Source organism: Schistocerca nitens, chromosome 4 (genome assembly GCF_023898315.1).
Source record: "Schistocerca nitens isolate TAMUIC-IGC-003100 chromosome 4, iqSchNite1.1, whole genome shotgun sequence".
NCBI lineage: Eukaryota > Metazoa > Arthropoda > Insecta > Orthoptera > Acrididae > Schistocerca > Schistocerca nitens.
Window position 1 is genome coordinate 24,254,332 of NC_064617.1, and position 20,566 is coordinate 24,274,897.

The following is a 20,566-nucleotide window of genomic DNA, read 5'->3' on the forward strand; positions in this document are numbered from 1 at the left end:
ACGACTCTGGTGGAACACCTCTCGTGTCAGGGTCTTGTACGACTTCGTTTCAGAGTTTTGAGGAACAGACTCTCCTCTTCGGGCTGTTGAAGAGTAAACACCTCGTTTTAGTTTTGCGTACAGACTTCAGGCGAGGGGAGGCGGGATGCCTGCACTCGGGCAAAATGGCTTTGAGTACTATGGGACTTAACATCTGTGGTCATCAGTCCCCTAGAACTTAGAACTACTTAAACCTAACTAACCTAAGGACATCACACACACACCCATGCCCGAGGCAGGATTCGAACCTGCGACCGTAGCAGTCCCGCGGTTCCGGACTGAGCGCCTAGAGCCGCTAGACCACCGCGGCCGGCGCACTCGGGCACTAGGGCCTCGAAGAGGACAGACAGCACAACCTGCAGCCGTCGCTGCCAGCGGATACGTCAGCCAGCGCTCCGCGTGGTTTGGTGCAGTGGGCGATCGTCGCTCACGACGTCGTCATTGAGACATAAAGTTGATATTCTCCATTCAGGAGGCGAGTACGCGATCTTAAAGTCACTCCTCCATCTTGTTGCTCTCAATGCGCGCTTTTCGAAAACTGGTGTTCGCTCCTATCTTTCTACATAGTTACTACTTGTAACTAGTAACATTTGCAGTTACTGACCATGTCGCGAATTATAAACGTATCTGTCTCTTATCCTCCTACCTCCTCCAAGGCTATACTTCGAGTTCTATTCCCTTGTCCAATTACTAATGGTTCTTTTTCAGATGTCAGTTGGTAACTTTCAAGTTCAGAGTCATTGAGTCTATTTGTTATGGTATCCATTTGTTTTGCATTCATAGCTGAAAGATACCTCCTCCCGTTAATGTATCTGTATGAGTGGTGTGGTACCATTTCTTTCATAATTAATTGGGACATCACTATTAATATTCATAAAATACGACATTTTCGCTGAGTGGCAGTATATGTTTTCACTTAATTTACATGGTTATTTGAGGTGGATCCTCATCCTTTTGGGACCCAGAATGTGGTTTTGTGCATCCTAGCTGTATGCTAGTACCACAGCAGACACCCCAAAACACGACGCTCAGCTCCAAGTTCCGATTACCAGTCTTCGCGCAGTCGAGCGGTGGTCTGTAGAAACACACTCTCAGGGTGCAGCGTTTATGGGGTTTCCGTAAGTAGTAATAGCAATAACTGAACTGTTCAGTTATAGGAGCGAAAAAAGTCATGTGAAGAAATTAGTATGTTTTTGGGGTGAGGCAATCCCTATCCCGTGTATCTTCTGAATATTAGTTTCTCCGCGGTGGGAGAGGCTGATTCCGTAACTATAAGTTCAGTTAAAGCCGCCTAACTTTGGAATTAATGGTTCTAAAAATGCCGCTGTTAATGCGTAATGTAATGGATATATAAATATTTTACACAAAAGGAGATAAAACAGATTGCTTAGATATGTACCGGAAAAGTATATCAAAAATATATACCTTACAATACGCTGTACAGAAACGATGTTAGATGATAAAGAAAGTAAAAGTCAGAGGGACTTGAAAAGTTATGTACCCAATGACACAGTGATTCCAATGACAATGTTATGATTATAAAAATTGTACAGTTCTATACATTACAAACATTGTCATGCTTTGGCTTTTAGAAGAACTATACTGTACTTTGACACGTTCAAAATTTCACGTTTTATGTTTTACCAGTAATGGGCCAAAAGTAATAATTTAGATTTAACAGATGGGCGGAATAGTTACTCAGGTCAGAGTGTCGAAGTAGAGTGTAATGTTACCTTACCTAGCTGGTTTTATGTTCCATTTAACTTCTGCCCGATAAATCATAATTATCTGCGACGAGTCATTTTACATTAACGTCACAAATTAATTTGTAAATCCTGAGATCGCAAAAATTAAACCACGGGGAATTGTAGGGCGCTCTAGCGAAGCTTGGACTAATCGTTGACTGTTTACAGAAGGGAATACATTGAATAAGGGATACGTTATTGACGTATATGAAGAAATAAAAGCGCTCAACGAACAATGCACACCAAGAAACACTAGCTTCTCGGCCGTCTGCTGCGCATTATTGAAACAATTTATTTAGAAGACAATACGCAAGTTCTTAGCGATATCTATATATTTGTAAACTCGTTTCTATAAAAAATTTTTAAAGCTAAAGCATGACAGTGCTTTCAATGTAGCGAACTGTTCAATTTTTATCACTATGATACAACTATTATCATTATGTCACTGGACATGTATCTCTTTAACCACATAAGGCTTTTACTCTATGTGTTCTTCCGGTATCCTGCTGTACATTTCTAATATATACACTACTGGCCATTATAATTGCTACACCACGAAGATGACGTGCTAAGAACGCGAAATTTAACCGACAGGAAGATGATGCTGTGATATGCAAATGATTAGCTTTTCACAGCATTCACACAACGTTGGCGCCGGTGGCGACACCTACAACGTGCTGACATGAGGAACGTTTCCAACCGATTTCTCATACACAGACAGCAATTGACCGGATTTGCCTGGTGAAACGTTGTTGTGATGCCTCGTGTAAGGAGGGGAAATGCGTACCATCACGTTTCCAACGTTGATAAAGGTCGGATTGTAGCCTATCGCGATTGCGGTTTATCGTATCGCGACATTGCTGCTCACGTTGGTCGAGATCCAATACTGTTAGCAGAATATGGACTCGGTGGGTTCTGGAGGGTAATACGGAACGCCGCGCTGGATCCCAACGGCCTCGTATCACTAGCAGTCGAGATGACAGGCATGTAATCCGCATGGCTGTAACAGATCGTGCAGCCACGTTTCGATCCCTTAGTCAACAGATGGGGACGTTTGCAAGATAACAACCATCTGTAAGAACAGTTCGACGACGTTTGCAGCGGCATGGACTATCAGATCGGAGACCATGGCTGCGGTTACCCTTGACGCTGCATCACAGACAGGAGCGCCGACGATGGTGTACTCAACGACGGACCTGGGTGCACGAATGGCGAAACGAAATTTTTTCGGACGAATCCAGGTTCTGTTTACAGCATCATGATGGTCGCATCCGTGTTTGGTGACATCGCAGTGAACGCACATTGGAAGCGTGTATTCGTCATCGCCATACTGGCGTACCACCGGGCGTGATGGTATGGGGTGCCATTGGTTACACGTCTCGGTCACCTCGTGTTCGCATTGACGGCACTTTGAACAGTGGACGTTACATTTCAGATGTGTTACGACCCGTGGCTCTACCCTTCATTCGATCGCTGCGAAACCCTACATTTCAGCAGGATAATGGACGACCGCATGTTGCAGGTCCTGTACGGGCCTTTCTGGATACAGAAAATGTTCGACTGCTGCCCTGGTCAGCACATTCTCCAGATCTCTCACCAACTGAAAACGTCTTTTCAATGGTGACCGAGCAACTGGCTCGTCACAATACGCCAGTCACTATTCTTGATGAACTGTGGTATCGTGTTGAAGCTGCAAGGGCAGCTGTACCTGTACACGCCATCCAAGCTCTGTCTGACTCAATGCACAGGCTTATCAAGGCAGTTATTACGGCCAGAGGTGGTTGTTCTGGGTACTGATTTCTCAGGATCTATGCACCCAAATTGCGTGAAAATGTAATCATATGTCAGTTCTAGTATAATATATCTGTCCAATGAATACCCGTTTATCATCTGCATTTCTTCTTGGTGTAGCAATTTTAATGGCCAGTAGTGTATGTTTTATCTCCTTTTATGTAAAGTATTCACAAATCGACTATATTGTGAATTCAAAATGACGGTTTCTGATCCCAGGTCAAAATAGGTCGTGGACTTGAATAACATTCTTATTAGTAACTGGAGCGACGTTAATATCTTGTAATTGTTCGCCCACATTGGTCTGCGTTCAGCACTTGACGTAGGGCTAAATAAAAGCGTTGTATGCAGAAAGCGTTTTGTACTATGTATGGTACACTAGCAGATTATTCAACCAAAGTCATTCTCGTACGTGGTTTGAAAGTCGCAACAGGTCGCGGGGCGACGCGAGAGATGCCGCACAGCAGATGTCGAGAAACAGCACAGTGCTGCAACCACAGCGGAAAGTGCCGACAGGTAAGTGAAATAAAAAGCGTTCCTTCGTGTCGACAAGAGCCCGCACGAAGATCACAGGAGCAGAGAAGGCTGTGAGACGACGTCAGCCAGCAGCCCGCTGCGGCCTCCACAAGAAGAGAATGTAAGCGCGGCTCCGGCCATCCTCGGCCGCTCAGTACCAGACCGGCACTACGACAGCAGTCATTAGTGCTGCATATCCACTGCTTGCATGGACATAGTACTTATATAGAGAAACACACTGACTGACTGCCTGTCGCCCATCGCCTGCGGCACGTTCTTCTAATATCAAGTATTGTCTATGTTCAGTACTGTAATAAAAATTATTAATGTGAATTGCTTTAATTGTTGCATAGCATTCCGAGAACGCAGCATCCTTTAGGCACCATATACGAGACGAGTAGGAAGGACCCCACAAAAAGGACTGTCGCAGTGTTCCATACGTTGGTCGTGGAGAAGTAGTAAATCAGTATAATTCATGGACAGTGTATTACAAAATGGTAGAAGCAAACTGTAATTTCACTATGAACTTGGACACAGTAGTACCAGTAACGTTACAGTGACATGAGCGCTTCACTTATTCACGCGACGAGACTCAGAAATGTGGTGAACACTTTTGACATGTTGTTGTTGTGGTCTTGTCCTGAGACTGGTTTGATGCAGCTCTTCAAGCTACTCTATCCTGTGCAAGCTTCTTCATCTCACAGTACGTACTGCAGCCCACATCCCTCTGAATCGGGTTAGTACACTCATCTCTTGGTGTCCCTCTACGATTTGTACCCTCCACGCTGCCTTCCAATACTAATTTGGTGATCCCTTGATGCCTCAGAACATGTCCTACCAACCGGTCCCTTCTTCTTGTCAAGTTGTGCCACAAACTCCTCTTCTCCCCAATTCTATTCAATACCTCCTCATTAGTTATGTGATCTACCCGTTTAATCTTCAGCATTCTTCTGTAGCACCACATTTCGAAAGCTTCTATTCTCTTCTTGTCCAAACGTCCATGTTTCACTTCCATACATGGCTACACTCCATACAAATACTTTCAGAAACGACTTCCTGACACTTAAATCTATACTCGATGTTAACAAATTTCTCTTCTTCAGAAACGCTTTCCTTGCCATTGCCAGTCTACATTTTATATCCTCTCTACTTCGACGATCATCAGTTATTTTGCTCCCCAAATAGCAAAACTCCTTTACTACTTTGTCTCACTTCGTAATCTAATTCCCTCAGCATCACCCGACTTAATTTCACTACATTCCATTATCCTCGTTTTGCTTTTGTTGATGTTCATCTTATATCCTCCTTTCAAGACACTGTCCATTCCGTTCAACTGCTCTTCCAAGTCCTTTGCTGTCTCTGACAGAATTACAATGTCATCGGCGAACCTCAAAGTTTTTATTTCTTCTCCATGAATTTTAAGATCTTCTCCGAATTTTTCTTTTGTTTCCTTTACTGCTTGCTCAATATACAGATTGAATAACATTGGAGAGAGGCTACAACCCTGTCTCACTCCCTTCCCAACCACCGCTTCCCTTTCATGCCCCTCGACCCTTATAACTGCCATCTGATTTCTGTACAAATTGTAAATATCCGTTCGCTCCCTGTATTTTACCCCTGGCACCTTCAGAATTTTGACATGAACACAAAGGAAACAGAGCAAACGTTATTTAGTAAGGAGAGTATGGTGTCACCGCCAGACACCACACTTGCTAGGTGGTAGCCTTTAAATCGGCCGCGGTCGGTTAGTATACGTCGGACCCGCGTGACGCCACTATCAGTGATTGCAGACCGAGCGCCGCCACACGGCAGGTCTAGAGACACTTCCTATCACTCGCCCCAGCTGTACAGCCGACTTTGCTAGCGATGGTTCACTGACAAATTACGCTCTCAATTGCCGAGACGATAGTTAGCGTAGCCTTCAGCTACGTCATTTGCTACGACCTAGCAAGGCGCCATTACCAGTCACTATTGATGCTGTAGAACATGTACCGTCAAGAGCGCTGTTCACCAATTATGGATTAAAGTTAAGTATTCCAGAAGTTACGTACTTTTTTGCTGGTCTCAATTCCTTGTCCTGCTCCAGACCTCACGCCAGCCTGCGTGAGCTTAAATGCGTGCCTTTCGGCTTCCTCATAGTGGGTTGGCTGTCTTGCCAATCCACAACAGAGAGAGTGCTAATTACAAAAAAGTTCTCGTTAGCCTATCCAGCGTTCCGCGAAGTCGCGATTTCTTCAGACGCCAAACTCATGAACTAAAGGTTAATACTGAAACATTCCTGAGTAAAAATGATCCTTTATTTGTGATCTATCGTCCCTCGAAGTTGGTCGATCTTGATATGAACCAGCCTGTAAAAGCGACAAGAGTCTTCTTTGGTACATGAGTTACGCTCGATGGTAGACACCGCACTGTTTACACAACAGGGCGACAATTTCTGCATTCTTTGTGAATCTGCACCTAACTGCTTAGTCGGCGGTGAAGGTGGATAGCACGCTGCCCCCAGGCCTACCGAGTGGCTAGCGACGAACTTCATCCTGTTCGTTATAACCGTGTACTCATCCGTCAGAAACTGCACCACAGCCGCGGGGAGCCTGTGATCTCGCTGGTACATCCTTCTGCAGCGAGGAAAGCTGTCCCTATCTGTGCCCACAAACTGCGTCAAAATTACCGCGCCGCCGTTACCACGAGCCTCTGCAGCCCATCATTTCGTGAGTGTCTGCCGGTTAGCGCTGGAGGACGCGTCGCACACCACTTTACGGTGTACTGTTGCCGTGTTTGCACACGTAAGAGCGAAAGCCGGCGTGCACGAACCAGCTCCCCATTCTCATAGGTCCACAGCTGCCTGTAGAAACCCGTCTCAACAATACTCATCTTCACAACTGATTTCAATCACGAATCATGTATTCTAACTGGCACCACATGTAAATGTATGCATACGCGGCAAGGTCGGGAAGGATAATGAAATTTGTACTAATTGGATCAGAGCCGGTTGCTGTCCAACATCTGAAAACAACAAACGAACTCCACTTTGGTATCCGGAACTGCGTGTTTTGAAATTGTTTTGCACCGACCCTCGTGTTTGCAATAATGTATCCATTAGATACTAGAAATCATCCTCTTTTCACTTGAGTATTTTCCTTCCCTAAACGGTTTCAAAACTCCTATAAAGATTTTAGGTACGTTTAGATGGGCCGAAGGAAGTGCGTTGTGCCGCTCTCCAGTTTTTGGAGGGAAAAAGTTATCAAAAAAGTAAAAAATAAAATAGTAAATCGGGCTTCGTGGACGCCTTGTTTAAAGTAAGCGGACTTACATAATGTTGAAACGCTACACTGAATGTATCGTAGAAGCAACTAGCCCGAGAACTGGTAAGACCAACACGGAATTACGTTCTTGCTTTTGTTCTAAAAATAATCGACAAAGAATTGCTACGACGCCACGCAATAGTCGACAACGCCTGGGAAAGAAGTGCGTGCCCAAGTGTGCGTGCGCCATGACGACAGTGCGGCAACGCACTGGCCGGCGACGTGCACCAGCAGGCCTTCGCTGGTGTCCAAGGAATTAAATGCTGCGCGATAAGAGACTGGTCTGAAGAAAATTGTGCGTAACTGAACATTTAAAGTTAGCTAGGCGTATATGTGGTCCATAGCGTATAATATCATCGAAAAGTTTATTCGATGTGCGTTGGCCAGTATTTTGTACTTTTATTTGTGGCTGGGAGGCAACTGACTGACATTATCGTCTGGTCACAGATTGGTAGTAAATATTCAGTGCAACATTTAATCAATTAGAAAAATATTTACGACAACTGAAAGTCATGTTCACTGTTTGGAATTTATTAATACTGTGGTGTCACCCCCAGACACCACACTTGCTAGGTGGTAGCCTTTAAATCGGCCGCGGTCCGTTAGTAAACGTCGGACACGCGTGTCGCCACTATCAGTGATTGCAGACCGAGCGCCGCCACACGGCAGGTCTAGTCTAGAGAGACTCCGTAGCACTCGCTGCAGTTGGACAGCCGACTTTGCTAGCGACGGTTTACTGTCTACATACGGTCTCATTTGCCGAGACTACAGTTTGGCATAGCCTTCAGCTACGTCATTTGCTACGACCAAGCAAGAACGTATTCTGAACTGATAATATTGTGAATGATGTACCGTCGAGAGCGACGTTCATCATTAATGGATTAAAGTTAAGTGTGAAACTAATTACGTCCGCTTTCTGAATTCTCATTCCTTGTCATGTTTCAGACCTCACGTCAGTATAGTTCTTCCCTCCTCACGCCAGCCTCCGTGAGCTAAAACGCGTGCATTTTGGCTCTTCTGGCAACACTACAAATACTGTGAGAACTTTAACTTTAGATTTCGGGCGTAGACCCAGGTCCAAAATATTGACAATTCCAGTTAAATATCCGTTCCGTTTATTTGGGGCTTTCATTAGAATGGCCCTATTGCGTGTAGTTCCACCTGAGTAGGAGCCGAGTTACACACTGAGTTGGGAATGTGGTAACAGGTAGATAGCAGACACTGATGAGTCAAAACGTTATGACCACTGCCAGCCGTGACGTTGGACGCCACCTGGCGGCGTTGTGGGTACGTGAAACGGCAACATAGGTATGTAAGCGGAGCAGACAGGGACGCAGAATGGGCAACTCTATTGAGGTAAACGAGTTTGAGAAAGAGCCCGTTATTATTACACAGAGCCTGTCAACGAGTATCTCGAAAACGGCGAAGCTGATCGAACGTTCCCGTGCTACATTCGTCAGCATCTACGGAACGAGGTAGGAGGACAGTGAAAGTAACACTTGCCGCTAAATGGTTGGACGTCCTTGGACGTCCCTGACTATTCACAGATAGTGGGATTCCGGAGATTATCTGCTCTGTGACGTAAGATAGTTGGTGATCCGTGACATCTCTGCCGAAAAAGCACAACGGTGGTGCACTCGTAAGTGTTTCGGAACACACCGTTCCTCGTATATCTTTGAACACGGAGCTCCGCACCAGACATGCTGACCCGACGACATCGCTTGCACGGGACCTGGGGTAGTAATGGAAGACACGCTGGCAGCTGCGAACCACCAGCATCCCTTCATGCTTCATGTCTTCCCCGACGGCGATGTCATCTTTCATGAGTACAGATGTCCGTGTCTCGGAGCCAGTGGTTTGATGATATTTATAGTGAACTCACGTTGATGTTTCGGCAACCAAATTCGCCTCTTGTAATACTATGGACCCCATCTGTGCCGCTGTCGGGCGCAATCACTGCGTACGCAAATCAGTGGCCAGTTATTTACGCGAATTACATGAACTGTGCGTAGGCATCTTGCTCTGTTGGCAGAAGAGCCAACACCGTGTTGCTAGAGGAGGCCGAAATGCACGCTTTTACGCTCACGTAGATTGGCGTGAGGTCTGGAATAGGACAATGTCTTGAGAATTGCAAATGAAGTACGTAGATGATGTAATACTTAACTTTTATCCATAATTGGTGTACATCGCTCTTGACGGTACAGGTTTTATAATAAGCTCAATATAACTGGTAATGGCGCCTTGCTAGGTCGTAGCAAATGACGTAGCTGAAGGCTATGCTAACTATCGTCTCGGCAAATGAGAGCGTAATTGTCAGTGAACCACTGCTATGAACGTCGGCTGTACAACTGGGGCGAGTGCTAGTAAGTCTCTCTAGACCTGCCGTTTGGCGGCGCTCGGTCTGCGATCACTGACAGTGGCGACACGCGGGTCCGACGTATACTAATGGACCGCGGCCGATTTAAAGGCTACCACCTAGCAAGTGTGGTGTCTGGCGGTGACACCACACATCTAATGCCACGTACCTCCACAAACCTACCAACAACCTGTCGGATTCCTGACACGCAGAACCAGTGGTGTATTCCGTCCAAAGATGGACGAACAACCTATTAACGGGTGGTCATCGGTGTAAATTTCAGTACCCCCAATAGGATAGACGCCACATTAGGTAAAGGGTATGAGTATTGACCAAGCAGAAGAAAAGCACCTGTGTATGGTATTCCAAGTCCAAAGCCTTGTTTCGGTATTTAGCATCATTCATGATGTATTAGGATGTCTCTGTTCCTTAAACGCTTGAACTTTACACCTGTTCGACATCAAGGGTATTTGAAACGAACTACAAGGCCATGTGGAGAACGATAGGGAACAAATGCCTTATTTGACTAATGAACTGCACTTCCCGAGTAGCAATTTATAGAAATAGCGTTCAAAAACTTAGCAATTAATTTACCTGAAGTACCAATTCGTCAATTGTGCGTGCAGTGAGACGGGAGGGAGATGCATGGGAGAAGGGGGGGGGGGGCAGGGGACAAACACAAAAATAACGTATTCACCTGAAGCTAAACGGCAGCTTAAATGTTTTTCGTCTAACAGGCGTCTCGCCTGCATTGAGCATTAAGGAAGAGTTCACATGATGACGTGGTCAGTGTTGGGCACAAAATTATTCTTTAAGTGAATCGTACACTTTGACTGAGTTGTAAGATACAGTCTTCCGTTCAACGAGAGAGTGTGGAAGTTTCATTTTCCTCGTACTGCATCTTGAACACAATGGTGCTCTCTTTTTCGTAAACTGAGTAGAGCGGCTCCGTCCAAAACAAGCAAATAACGCCGGCCGGCTGTAAAAGTTATTTGCTATTTTTAACGCTGACTGCCGACGCCACATATTCGCAGTGAGATTTATGGAGGGGAGGGTCCCACAATTATAGCGGCGCGTGGGACGAAGAAAAAAACACAACAGCCCGTCTTCGGAGCGTCCAGTTTACTGGCCCGTGAGATGCCGCACAGACACACACACACACACACACACACACACACGACGTACTCTTCAGAGGAAACTCTTGAATTTCATACGCTTTCCAACAGCGGAAACGAAATCGTTGAAATACTTAAGATACGAAAAACGTTTCTGCAGCATCTTCAAGAACGACGTGAGAATAATATTAAGGGAGACGCAGAAAAGACATTCCAGTGTTTAAGTGGCCATCAGGGCCGACTTTATAAACACGTGCTGTGCATTTCCTCTGCAGGCCTTCGCAAGGCGAATAAAGGAAGGAAGCTATCAGACGCTTATAGGAAGATACGTTGATGACACACTTTTGAGTGATATCAAGTAACACTTTTGGAAGAGCTCTCAAATGTCAGACCCGGATGGAAGTATGGAATACGCGCTTTCCCATGCAAACCAAAATAGGGGCACTGTCCCTTTCCAGTGTCCCACACATATACTGCACCATTCGAACTACCGGCCAAATGGAGCCCCGCAGTGGGGCAACTCTGTCAGGCGCCGACAACTCTCTCTCACACGAGTACGTGTTCTTCAGTGTGATCACTCAGTACCTGACACTGTTCATGCATCTTATATACCCTATCGAGTCTGATAACAACACGAAATACGAACAGCAGTAATGCACTCTGATGGCAGGCCAATCTGTCGTACAGAATTCCAACTCTGATCATTTAAATTGGTTTGCAAGTTAAAGTGATATCCGATCATTTCTTCTGGCTGCTTCAGTTTCCTGTCAGCGACTGTATTTCATCTATCTGTGCGAGATGTTCCCTCACGTCTTATACGCTAAACTGAAAGAGGGCGTGCTTGTTGGGCTCACGCTCGAGAAACAGTGCCCCGTTACAACGCTGAAACAAAAATCTGTGTGAGAGAACTTACCTCACTGTCAGGCAATAGAACGGCCCACATTATATTTATGTCGGGGCCAAACTGCTGGAGACGTGAAAGCTCAGTTTCAGGAGCATCAAGATTGACTTTCTGAATGCTCACATTCACGGTAAAGCTACAGCTTGGACAGGTGCGGAAAATGTTTCAAGCACCTTAACAAACGCCACCGATTCGTAAATTCTCATTTTATAACGAAGTCCCAGTGTGACAAAACTATACGATATACTATTTCCCGCGCCCAGGTTCCCGGGTTCGATTCCCGGCGGAGTCAGGGATTTTCTCTGCCTCGTGATGACTGGGTGTTGTGTGCTCAGAGCCATTTGAATTTATACGAGATAGAAAAAAAAAACTGACATGATATATGGAGTCGATACCCATAAAATAATTATTTTAAGTTTTTACCTAACTAAATGTCACAAAACGCAAGCGTGTACTTGCAAATAATAAAATAAAAATGTATATATTGGCTATATCTATACAAGTCTTCTGGAGAAACTACATGGCAAATACCTGAAAATCAGCAGAAATATAATCTTCCATCAGTTCATGGCATTTAACCAAAATGGAAAAACGGAGGCATTCGTAGGAGAATGTTGGAAGACCCGACCAGCTCACGAGGTTAGGTCGGGCAGCCTCTGACCAACACACGCTGACCGCCATGTGTGGAGAAACTTTTGCGTCCAATGGAGAGGTTGTGACGGCCCTATCTCTGTAGCTGGAGATGTTCTAGAGCACCACTTCGAAGGATGACCTAAAAGAAGAACTGAATTGAAAAGTAAGAGCATTTCATAATGTAAATGTTGATGTGTTTATCGTTCTCGCCTTTTGCAGATACCACTTAGGCGGTGACGACCATCAGTTAAATCTATTAAACCTGTGCACAGCCATCCGGCATGTAAATGCTTTCTTGCCTTGTGGGAACGAGTGCACAATGTACATTTGAAACTTAAACCATATAAAAAGCAAATCATCTTAATCGCTCACAAAATGTTTATCCCTCTTCCAGCATTAGGCCAAAATTTCTTAGCAATAACTTTGTCTTTTGCGAAGGCCTGGGGGATAATTCTGGTCCAGAACTTAGTTCGGACTAAACACACAACTGCAGCCTTCAAGATAGGGTCAGCGTCACTTCATTCACAAAATGAAAAGTAAAAAACTATTTTATTTCGAGCCTACGAACAATTAGCATGGTAACGAGCCGATAAGAATAGATACTATCATATCTATGTTACTCTGTCGTCTTCTTAATCATGACACTTCCTCTTATCTTTCTTTAAGTCTTACGTTAATATCTGAACATCTCAGCAGAAACAGTGCTTCCCAGAAAATGAAATAGTCTATAAAGAGCTATGTAGCATAGCCAGCTTCTCAAAATCATCTTCTGATCAGGAATATAACTTTCCAACTATGTGCTTTCAAATGCAAGAGAAATTATACTCGTTTCAAACATCAAAAGGCCGGCCGAAGTGGCCGTGCAGTTAAAGGCGCTGCAGTCTGGAACCGCAAGACCGCTACGGTCGCAGGTTCGAATCCTGCCTCGGGCATGGATGTTTGTGATGTCCTTAGGTTAGTTAGGTTTAACTAGTTCTAAGTTCTAGGGGACTAATGACCTCAGCAGTTGAGTCCCATAGTGCTCAGAGCCATTTGAACCAAACATCAAAAGACAGCTGTTGGTCCATATTGTAAAACAGTGGCTATTTCTGCAATGTTGTTGTTACGGCTCACTTTTGTCAGCTTCTTCCCTCCCCTCCCCCTCTCCCCACATCGTGCCTTTTCCTTTTCCCTTGCCTACACAGCCTGCTACTGAAAATCTGTTTTTCTTAGCAGCTACCTTCACAGAATTTCAATCTTTTCCTCTTTCTGGTGATACTGAAAATGGCTTCAAATGTGCTGAACTAATCACTATTACTTGCCTTTTTAATGCTCTTCATTATTATTATAGTTATTATTTTTACTACTGTTATTAGCTCCAATTATTATAATTATTGTCATTATTATTATTCACAGTTACTATTTGTGTTGTTAATAATAATTCTTCTCATAATAATTTCTCAGCGCCCGCATCTCGTGGTCGTGCGGTAGCGTTCTCGCTTCCCACGCCCGGGTTCCCGGGTTCGATTCCCGGCGGGGTCAGGGATTTTCTCTGCCTCGTGATGGCTGGGTGTTGTGTGTGATGTCCTTAGGTTAGTTAGGTTTAAGTAGTTCTAAGTTCTAGGGGACTGATAACCATAGATGTTAAGTCCCATAGTGCTCAGAGCCATTTGAACCATTTTTTTTTAATTTCTCAGCACCAGACGTACGCATAGAAACTGAGCACGTTTTGTAATACACTGGCTGACCAGAAAGGTGAAGCGCCCTGTAATGTAAAAAGTTGGCAGCTTTCATATTGCATTTCCTTTCTCTTAAATGGAACTTTGTAGTTCCATTATATTATTAACAGTAATGCGTCTCTCTTTGGCTTCAATTAATATAGAATAAGGGTAAAAATGGACGGAAAAACGAATTGAAAGTTCACGGGCTGAGAGGGTGTGTGGTGTTATTTCAGTGATCATATAATCGAGTAACATTTATAAAGAAATTGGGAGTATGGGTCTACTTACAAGCAAGACTTTCGGGCCCTCCTTCCCCTCCCTCTCTGTCCTGGATGAATGCACTGATTCGTTTGAGAAGGGCGTCGTAAAGTCGTTATGTCCTCTCCTGAGGTAAGATGGCTGAAAGCCGTTGAAACTCGTCCTTTATATCCTGGGTACCGTCACCCGGATGAGGTCGGCTTTCGGTTGTACAAACGTTCTGTCGGGAAGAGATCTGGGGATCTTGCTGGTCACAGGATTACCTCAACATCACGTGGACAGTTCGCAGAGACACGTGCCATGTTGGACGAGCATTGTCATTTGGAAAAAAGGCGCCACGATACAGTCGTACGAGAAGTAAGATGACAGGTTGAAATGGTTCAAATGGCTCTGAGCAGTATGGGACTCAACTTCTGAGGTTATTAGTCCCCTAGAACTCAGAACTAGTTAAACCTAACTAACCTAAGGACATCACACACATCCATGCCCGAGGCAGGATTCGAACCTGCAACCGTAGCAGTCGCGCGGTTCCGGACTGAGCGCCTAGAACCGCTAGACCATCGCGGCCGGCAAGACGCCAGGATGCAGGATGTCTGCGACATACACTTGTGACGAAAGAGCTGCTGCAGCGGCTGCCTGCAGTGATCTGAAGTCCCACCCGATGGTTTCGCACGCTACGGCACCAGGAAGGGCACCGCTGTGCCTCTCTGTTGTTGTTGTTGTTGTTGTTGTTGTTTTCAGTCCTGAGACTGGTTTGATGCAGCTCTCCATGTTACTCTATCCTGTGCAAGCTTCATCATCTCCCAGCACTTCCTGCAATCTACATCCTTCTGTATCTGCTTAGTGTATTAATCTCTTGGTCTCCCGCTACGATTTTTACCCTCCACGCTGCCCTCCAATACTAAATTTGTGATCCCTTGATGCCTCAGAACATACCCTACCAACCGATCTCTTCTTCTAGTCGTGCCTCAAACTTCTCTTCTACCCAATCCTATTCAATACCTCCTCATTAGTTATGTGATCTACCCACCTAATCTTCAGCATTCTTCTGTAGCACCACATTTCGAGAGCTTCTATTGTCTTCTTGTCCAAACTATTCAAAAATGGTTCAAATGGCTCTGAGTACTATGGGACTCAACTGCTGAGGTCATTAGTCCCCTAGAACTTAGAACTAGTTAAACCTAACTAACCTAAGGACATCACAAACATCCATGCCCGAGGCAGGATTCGAACCTGCGACCGTAGCGGTCTTGCGGTTCCAGACTGCAGCGCCTTTAACCGCACGGCCACTTCGGCCGGCTGTCCAAACTATTCATCGTCCATGTTTCACATCCATACATGGTTACACTCCATACGAATACTTTCAGAAATGACTTCCTGACACTTAAATCTATATTTGATGTTAGAAATTTCTCTTCTTCAGAAACGCTTTCCCTGCCATTCCCAGTCTACATTTTATATCTTCTCTACTTCAACGATCATCAGTTATTTTGCTCCCCAAATAGCAAACCCCCTTTACTACTTTGTCTCATTTCCTAATCTAATTCCCGCAGCATCACCCGACTTAATTCGACTACATTCCATTATCCTCGTTTTGCTTTTGTTGATGTTCATCTTACATCCTCCTTTCAAGACACTGGCCATTCCGTTCAACTGTTCTTCCAAGTCCTTTGCTGTCTTGGACATAATTACGTCATCGGCGAATCTCAAAGTTTTTATTTCTTCTCCATGGATTTTAATACCTACTCCGAATTTTTCTTTCCTTTCCTTTACTGCTTGTTCAATATACGGATTGAATAACGTCGGGGAGAGGCTACAACCCTGTCTCACTCCCTACCCAACCACTGCTTCCCTAACATGCCCCTCGACTCTTATAACTGCCGTCTGGTTTCTGTACAAATTGCAAATAGCCTTTCGCTCCCTGTGTTTTACCCCTGCCACCTTCAGAATTAGAAGAGAGTATTCCAGTCAACACTGTCAAAAACTTTCTCTAAGTCTACAAATGCTAGAAACGTAGGTTTGCCTTACCTTAATCTTTTTTTCTAAGGTAAGTCGTACGGTCAGTATTGCCTCACGTGTTCCAACATTTATACGGAATTCAAACTGATCTTCACCGAGGTCGGCTTTTATCAGTTTTTCCATTCGTCTGTAAAGAATTCGTGTTAGTATTTTTCAGCTGTAACTTATTATACTAATAGTTCGATAATTTTCATATCTTCAACACCTGTTTTCTTTGGGATTGGAATTATTATATTCTTCTTAAAGTCTGAGGGTATTTCTCCTGTCTCATACATCTTGCTCACCAGATGGTAGAGTTTTATCAGGACTGGCTCTCCCAAGGCCATCAGTAGTTGTAATGGAATGTTGTCTACTCCCGGGGCCTTGTTTCGACTCAGGTCTTTCAGTTCTCTGTCGAACTCTTCACGCAGTATCTTATCTCCCATATCATCTTCATCTACCTCCTCTTCCATTTCCATAATATTGTCCTCAAGTACATCGCCCTTGTATAGACCCTCTATATACTGCTTCCACCTTTCTTCTTTCCCTTCTTTGCTTAGAACTGGGTTTCCATCTGAGTTTTTGATATTCGTACAAGTAGTTCTCTTTTCTCCAAAGGTCTCTTTAATTTTCCTGTAGGCAATATCTATCCTACCCCTTGTGAGATAAGCCTCTACATCCTTACATTTGTCCTCTAGCCATCCCTGCTTAGCAATTTTGCACTTCGAGTCGATCTCATTTTTGTCACGTTTGTATTCCTTTTTGCCTGCTTCATTTACTGCATTGTTATATTTTCTCCTTTCATCAATTAAATTCAATATTTCTTCTGTTACCCAAGGATTTCTACCAGCCCTCGTCTTTTTACCTACTTGATCGTCTGCTGCCTTCACTACTTCAACCCTCAAAGCTACCCATTCTTCTTCTACTGTATTTCTTTCCCCCATGCCTGTAAATTGTTCCCTTATGGTCTCCCTGAAACTCTGTACAACCTCTGGTTCTTTCAGTTTATCCAGGTCCCATCTCTCCCACCTCTCCGCCGGCCTAAGTGGCCGAGCGGTTCTAGGCGCTACAGTCTGAAGCCGTGCGACCGCCATGGTCGCAGGTTCGAATCCTGCCTCGGGCATGGATGTGTGTGATGTCCACAGGTTAGTTAGGTTTACGTAGTTCTAAGTTGTAGGGGACTGATGACCTCAGATGTTAAGTCCCATAGTGCTCAGAGCCATTTGAGCCCACCTCTCCGTAGTACTGGAATAACGGGACATCTCACCAGACCGCAGCCATACTCGCCAACGGTCGTCATCCGAGGTAGTGTAGTGCAGAAATGCTGTTCAACGGTGAACGCAAGGCGATGTCATTCATCAGGAGGCCATGCTTCCCGGTCACAGCCGTTTATGTTGTGGTACTGACAGCAGTCTGTAAATGCGACGATAATTTCCAAGTTCAGCTGCGGCTGGTCTCTGACCAAGTGTGCGAGATTATACAGAATGTTGCAGGAGCTCCTTACTTGTTCTCGGATGGCAGGCGGAGAGACGAAGGGATTACCATGAGCTCTGTGCGCCGTACGTGGATGACTAGTACGTCTGCTCTCATGTCTCCATGCAGTCCACCAACGGGCCACCGTCATATACGAATCCTCCACAAATCTGGGTATTGCACGGTTAGGCCAGCCGCACAAATGGAAACCGAAAATGAGACCAGGTATCCGACACGCGTACGCATTCTCTCCGTGGTCTTCACGGTTACCACTCCACATCTTACGCTGTTGACGCTGTGCTCTGTGGAGCGCCATTTCCACCTGTGACAGAGAATTGCAAGTGTAGTCATTTACGTACGCGCCGATGGTGTGTACGTGTGCGTTATTACAAAGACGGCCGGCCAGGCCACAAGTTTTGGGTGCTTCAATATTGTTGCCAGGCAGTGTGTGCCTTCGTATGTGTTCCTTCTGAGCCTATGGAAGACATTGATTAAGCGTGTATTCTGGGGCGGCTAAATTAACAACAAATTAATAAATAAAAAATTCAGATGATTTCATGGTCTATCAAAGACTTTACCGCCTCGATTCCGTACTACACTCCTGGAAATGGAAAAAAGAACGCATTGACACCGGTGTGTCAGACCCACCATACTTGCTCCGGACACTGCGAGAGGGCTGTACAAGCAATGATCACACGCACGGCACAGCGGACACACCAGGAACCGCGGTGTTGGCCGTCGAATGGCGCTAGCTGCGCAGCATTTGTGCACCGCCGCCGTCAGTGTCAGCCAGTTTGCCGTGGCATACGGAGCTCCATCGCAGTCTTTAACACTGGTAGCATGCCGCGACAGCGTGGACGTGAACCGTATGTGCAGTTGACGGACTTTGAGCGAGGGCGTATAGTGGGCATGCGGGAGGCCGGGTGGACGTACCGCCGAATTGCTCAACACGTGGGGCGTGAGGTCTCCACAGTACATCGATGTTGTCGCCAGTGGTCGGCGGAAGGTGCACGTGCCCGTCGACCTGGGACCGGACCGCAGCGACGCACGGATGCACGCCAAGACCGTAGGATCCTACGCAGTGCCGTAGGGGACCGCACCGCCACTTCCCAGCAAATTAGGGACACTGTTGCTCCTGGGGTATCGGCGAGGACCATTCGCAACCGTCTCCATGTAGCTGGGCTACGGTCCCGCACACCGTTAGGCCGTCTTCCGCTCACGCCCCAACATCGTGCAGCCCGCCTCCAGTGGTGTCGCGACAGGCGTGAATGGAGGGACGAATGGAGACGTGTCGTCTTCAGCGATGAGAGTCGCTTCTGCCTTGGTGCCAATGATGGTCGTATGCGTGTTTGGCGCCGTGCAGGTGAGCGCCACAATCAGGACTGCATACGACCGAGGCACACAGGGCCAACACCCGGCATCATGGTGTGGGGAGCGATCTCCTACACTGGCCGTACACCACTGGTGATCGTCGAGGGGACACTGAATAGTGCACGGTACATCCAAACCGTCATCGAACCCATCGTTCTACCATTCCTAGACCGGCAAGGGAACTTGCTGTTCCGACAGGACAATGCACGTCCGCATGTATCCCGTGCCACCCAACGTGCTCTAGAAGGTGTAAGTCAACTACCCTGGCCAGCAAGATCTCCGGATCTGTCCCCCATTGAGCATGTTTGGGACTGGATGAAGCGTCGTCTCACGCGGTCTGCACGTCCAGCACGAACGCTGGTCCAACTGAGGCGCCAGGTGGAAATGGCATGGCAAGCCGTTCCACAGGACTACATCCAGCATCTCTACGATCGTCTCCATGGGAGAATAGCAGCCTGCATTGCTGCGAAAGGTGGATATACACTGCACTAGTGCCGACATTGTGCATGCTCTGTTGCCTGTGTCTATGTGCCTGTGATTCTGCCAGTGTGATCATGTGATGTATCTGACCCCAGGAATGTGTCAATAAAGTTTCCCCTTCCTGGGACAATGAATTCACGGTGTTCTTATTTCAATTTCCAGGAGTGTATAAGTTTATTTTTGATAGAGCCTTATGAATGCGACAGCGAGAGCTTACGAGTACGCTGCGGCGTATCCCTCCTAAAGATGGTGGCGCTGCGGGACGCACCACGCGAGAGTGCGGCGGTTGCGTGGCCTTCCGCAGCCGCGGCCATCTAATTCAGTCAGTGGGCGGGCAGCGCCTGCAGACCGCTTGCGGTAGGCCGGGCTTCGTGGCCGCTGCTTCCGCGCTTTCTGGCCGGTCTCCGGCTGAATTCTCTAACAGCGACAGCAGGTGGTATAATAGAGCCAGAGAGAGCTGAAATGTTCCTTCAGCCACAGTGCTTTAACCTCTGAATCTATAGAAATATCCAAGTAGCTGAACCACCTAGACTAAGACTGGAACACAAAAACTAGGTTTAGGATTTAGCTTCCCGTCTACGACTAGGTCAGCACCGACCGAGCACAAGCTGGTGCTGGGGAAGGATCCCGGTTATTGCCTCTATTTACTTAAGGAGACCACGGAAAAACGTGCATCGGCGCCCATAGCGGAGACGAGCCCTGACGATACTTACGAACTGCATGGAGTAAGGCACAAGTCATGGCAGCTGACACCAAGAAGCGACGAAGACGGAAACTGTCGTCCAGTCAACGTAATTCAGCTTTAAACTGCTTTTCTTAGCTAGTTCCAGGAAAGAGTTAGGTACCTTTTATGATGAGTCATATTGAGTAAGAAAGCTAGTAAGATTG